Below are 6,000 nucleotides of genomic sequence, written 5' to 3'. Positions count from 1 at the left end.
AGGGGGTTGCACAGACAAAATATACCATTCTTGGAAGTTTTGTAAGGGTGATCACATCTAGGTTAGTCATCTAAGCATAAATGTATGTTTACACAGTAGTCACATCTGTCATATGCTAGGTTCACACTTTATAGTATTCCCTATTCATGATACATTGTAAGATATCATCTAAGAGAAAAAGTAGATACAGGGATAATGCCAATCGCTGTTCTTTTTCTTTTTTTCTCTCATTTTTTTTGGGTATTTACATTGTATACTCATCTGTCATGCACTAGGTTTATCAGGATTTAACCATAAGCAATTATACATTGTAAGATATCCAGTAAAATCATTATTTAGTATGTCTACCATTAAAATAGCATTATTTTTTATTTTTTAAAACCCTGCAGGAGGAAATGATTATATGCAAGGAGGAGAGGTTTATATATAAACCGATATATAAACATCAGGGCTTTTTTTTTTACATTGTCTCAGTATATTGATTTTATTATTGCACAGTGTATTGAAGAGAGTAGGGGAGACTGTGAGTGTTGTTACTTGTTCATTACTTCCTTTACATCCTCAGACAAATCATGATTGTCCATTATGATCAGGTGGTATTGTAGGAGAGGCATCTCTCATTATTAGGGCATATTTGTCTGAGTATTTGTATTGAAGGAAAAAAAAAAACAGGTATGATTACATTTCTCTGAGGGGTTGTTGTGTGTGACTATCATGTCTTACATCCCCATTATGCAATTTAACCAACTTATCCAATGGGGTATGGGAAGAAAAGTGGATTGTTTTCAAAAAGCTGATATACAGGCCTTTGCTGAGTTAAGTAAATGACGCAGTAGAGATTTGTTATATTGCTTCCTGGACCTGGTGGTCACATGTAAAAGAGCTAATGTCAGACTGTCAGCGATGTCAATGCCTGTTAAATGACGTATAATTTCTGATACTTTTGACCAGAATAACAGGATTTTCTTAACTGTAAAATGCCTCAGCAAGATACACAATCCCTGAGGGCAGAATGTAGGGGGTGAGCTAATTCACCTGTTGACTGTATCCCTATGTTATGGTCATGCTTGTTTACTGCATTTTGGGTGGAGGTTCATTTTGACAGTCATAAAACTTCTGCTTATAGGTTTTGGTGAAATATTATACCTAAACTACTGTTGCTAGGGTTCTTTAACTGTTGCTACTGCTGTGTTAGGAAAGCAATCATGATGGAATGAAAAACCTGGGAAGATATGTTTTACATTATTTAGGATAATATATTTTTTTTCTTTAACTATAACACATCTAAACAAAAACATTTTTTAACAGAAATATGAGTTCTTCAGGAAGAAGTTGTTTAAATGACCCTAAAGTATTTTGCTACATTTGTGGTGAATATTCTCAGCAAAAACAAGAAACATTACAGAATTTGTGAAACAAGCATATCTTGCATATTTAGGTAATAAATTGGGGGACCAAGATATGTATTGGGCTCCCCATATGGTATGCAAACTTGAGTAGAGTGGCTACGTCAGTGGAAAAATGTAAAACTGAAAGTTTGAAATTTGGTGTACCTATGGTATAGCGAGTGCCCAAAAGTCATTGTTATTAATTGTAACAATTGTTATTTTTGTGCTGTGAATGTAAAAGGTTTTAATTGTTACAAGAAAAACAAGTGGGAGTACCCTGATTTGGAATCAGCATGACGACCTGTGCCGCATGGTGCTGATGTTCCCATACCAATGTTCAGTACACTCCCTGATATTCCTGTATCCAAAATGGTGGATATACAGGGTTTGGAGTGCAATCCAGGAGTTAACAGTGGAAGTGAATATGAAGGAAGTGTTTCATCAAACCAGCAGTTCTCCGAGAAGAGCTCAATGATTTATTACGTGACCTAAGCCTGAAGATGGAGACTTTGTGTACTGTTGTAACATCCCTGGACTACTAGCCCATATGGGAGTACCAGCATACCAAGCAAAAGACTGGTGGCTTTTCATCCACTCAAAGTTTGAAATCTGTTTTACTGCATAATGGCAACTGCTTTGCATCCTTTCCAATTGGTCATTTAACAAAACTTAAGAATATAAAAATGTTGATTTAAAAATGGTGAACTTCCTACTTGGATAGCAAGTGGATACACCAAGTACCCATGTTTTACCTGCTTGTGGGATAGTAGAGCAAAACAGGATCACTGGAAAAGAGTGACATGGCCTCCAAGGGAAAACATGTAAAAAGGTGCAGCGAACATCATTAACAAGCCAATGGTTGACAAAGAAAAAATCATTCTCCCTCCACTACACATAAAGTTGGGATTAATGAACTAATTTGTTAGAGGTGTGAACAAGGACGGTGATTGCTTCCAATACATTTGTAGATTCTTCCCTGGATTGAGTACTGAAAAATAAAAGCAGGAATCTTTGATGGACCCCAGATTCGGAAAATGATTCACATTTCACAACTTACGTGACTGATACTGAAGCTTCTGCCTGGCACAGCTATGTCATGGTTGTCAAGAAGTTCTTGGGTAACCATATAGCACAAACTTATGAAGAACTAGTTCAAAACTTGCTTTTAAACTTTAAAAATGTGGATGCTACTAGGAGCATAAAGGTACACTATCTCCATAGCCATTTGCAAAAGTTTTTAGAAAACCTTGGCCATCAAGATATAAAGGTGATGGAAGAAATGTATCAGGACAGATGGGATTGACACATGATGGCAGACTACTGCTGGATCTCTCTATGTGATTGTCCCGATCATCAGCATAAAAGGAAATTATACAAACTGAGTTTTTCAATGAATTCTTTGTGATTAGTTCTGTAAATATACTAAATATAGAATATATTGAAATTAGGTATTTCAAAAATGTATTTTGTATATGTAGGCATATCTAGTTTAATTTTGCTTAGTTTTCATGTTTCATTATTTTTCTATGAGGTTATTATTGAGGTAATTATTTTAAAAACTAAAGCAAATCTAGCAAAACCAATACCATATTTGGAATCTGTGCATCAAACATACCCTATATAAACGACTTTAATCTGTTTGGCAGGAAAATATTTGTTGACTGTTATGTGGTATTTTTCTGATTTTTTTCAACTCCTTTTTGAGACAGTAACCGAGTCATGTTTTTGGCTTTGTGCAGTAAGTACATAAAAATACCTGCTGATTACTTCATAAATCCAGCAAGTGCCTAAAGTCTTGTATTAGGTTAACTCTGCATTTGCCACACAGAAATTCCAAGCAGTGTTCTCAGCCACAAGTTCCCCTCTCTTGGACAACAGAACATCTTCCCTCTCTGGTTTAGGGTTACGGAGAGGGGGAATACTGGCACCATCTTTGATAAAGTATCAGTTCCAATTAATTTACTGTAATAACATGCTGGCCCATACTAAGAAACAAATTTCTTCTGCCTGCAGCAGACCAGTGACATAATTTTCCAAGACCGCACCTCCTAGCTTAGGAACAGTTACTTAACTACAGTACAAAGACTATGTTTTACACACAACTTTACAAATATACAACTTTTTAGTTACAAAAAACATATTTTGGAGAAATCAGAACAACATTATAAAAAATTTGGAAATATATGCACATCCACTATGCTTTATCCTTTAAAGACAATAGCCCTGATTCATCAATAAAATCTGCGCTCGCTGGACGCGCGTACTTTCGCGCTTCCAGCGAGCCGGTTATCCGCGGTCCGGAGTCGAGTGCGCTCGTACACTCGCCCCCTCACTGCCAGCCAGATTCCTGCCTTGATAATAATGAGCAATAGGGGTCGCGAATCTGCCAATTAAGGCGATTAGATTTCAGCTGCACGATTAAGGAGGATCTGTTAAGCTCACTGGTGAGATCATAGCAATTAATTAGCGCACACCTGCCCTCTGTTCTGTGCGTATCTACAGTCCATTACAGGTCAATTAGAATCTTTAATGCTTCATCTTCTTTTGGGTAAGTACTACTTTTTTAGGTTAAATTGTACTCATTCACAAAATAATTATTTATGTTACATTTGTTGCACTGTTTTTTTTACTTTTTGGTTTGCTTTGCAACACTGCAAACTAATTGAGATCAAGCTGTATATATACTAGTAAGCACTTCATAATATGTCATCTCACAATAGTATGAATTGTAAAAAATTGTCACCAAGCATTTGTGATCTAATTAAAATATCATTGTAGTTTAAAAAACAGCCCCTCAAAGAAAAGAAAAAGACAAAAGGAAAAAGCAAGTTAAAACACACCCTTATATATGCTCAAACTTAAGCACACAGGTGATAGAAATTCACAAATTCATAAATAAATAAATATATATATATATATTTATTTATTTATAATTCGGATCGCGAATACGAATGCGCGATTAAGCTTCCGATTTTGCTTGATGAATTAGGGCCACTGCAACAAAAATACTTGATGTGATAGAAATGCTCTCAGCTCACAATTTTTTCTATTGTGAACCAATAACACATGCCCTCTTTTTCTATTGACGGTACAAAGAATAGTTTCAGTTCTGTCCAGTAGTCCTTTGGTAAATTACTGCATCTTTTCCTCTTTCACGACAGTTACTGTTCTGCTAAGTAAGCTAGGAACTCTGAGGGCTTATTAAGATAACAAAGAAAGTGTGCAGAGAACATAGGGCAGATTTGAATCCCTGACAAAATATGGAAAGATTATATATATATATATATATATATATATATATATATATTAATTAATATTTGGAAACAACTTTTTTCTAATTTTGGTTCTGTACATTGCCACGACTCATTTTAAATGAAACAACTCAGTTGAACTGCAGACTTTCAGTCTTAATTTAGTGGGTTGAACAAAAAGATTGCATAAAAATGTGAGGAAAAAAGCCTTTTTTAACACAATCACTTCATTTCAGGGACTCAAAAGTATTTGGACAAATTAAAAAGCTGAAAATAAAATATTCATTTCTAATACTTGGTTGAAAACCCTTTGCTGGCAATGACAGCCTGTAGTCTTGAACTCATGGACATCACCAGATGCCGGGTTTCCTCCTTTTAATGCTCTGCCAGGCCTTTACTGCAGCGGCTTTCAGTTGCTATTTGTTTGTGGGTCTTTCTGTCCAAAGTTTAGTCTTCAACAAGTGAAATGCATGCTCAATTGTGTTCAGATCAGGTGACTGACTTGGCCATTCAAGAATATTCCACTTTTTGCTTTAATAAATTCCTGGGTTGCTTTGGCTGTATGTTTTGGGTCATTGTCCATCTGTATTATAAAACGCCTCCCAATCAGTGTGACTGCATTTAGCTGGATTTGAGCAGACAGTATGTCTCTGAACACCTCAGAATTAATTTGGCTGCTTTTGTCCTGTGTCACATCATTGATAAAAACTAGTGTCCCAGTGCCACTGGCAGCCATGCACGCCCAAGCCATCACACTGCCTCCACCATGTTTTACAGACGATGTGGTATGCTTTGGATCATGAGCTGTTTCACGCCTCCTCCATACTTTTTTCTTGCCTTCATTTCGGTAAAGGTTGATCTTGGTTTCATCTGTCCAAATAATGTTTTTTCCAGAACTGTGCTGGCTTTTTTTAGATGTTTTTGAGCAAAGTCCAATCTAGCCTTTCTATTCTTGAGGGTTATGAGTGGCTTGAACCTTGCAGTCCACCCTCTGTATTTACTTTCATGCAGTCTTCTCTTTATGGTAGACTTGGATAGCGATACACCTACTTCCTGGAGAGTGTTGTTCACTTGGTTGGCTGTTGTGAATGGGTTTCTCTTCACCATGGAAAACATTCTGCAATCATCCACCACTGTTTTCTTCCGTGGATGCCCAGGTCTTTTGGTGTTGCTGAGTTAACCAGTGCTTCTTCTCATGATGTACCAAGCTGTAGATTTTGCCACTCCTAATATTGTAGCAATTGATCAGATGGGTTTTTTCTGTTTTTGCAGCTTAAGGATGGCTTGTTTAGCCTGCATGGAGAGCTCCTTTGACCGCATGTTGTCTGTTCACAGCAAAATCTTCCACATACAAGTATCCC

Source organism: Pyxicephalus adspersus, chromosome 12, assembly GCF_032062135.1.
Source record: "Pyxicephalus adspersus chromosome 12, UCB_Pads_2.0, whole genome shotgun sequence".
Lineage (NCBI taxonomy): Eukaryota > Metazoa > Chordata > Amphibia > Anura > Pyxicephalidae > Pyxicephalus > Pyxicephalus adspersus.
The sequence above is the reverse complement of the archived record's forward strand: the minus strand, read 5'-3'. Positions refer to the sequence as shown.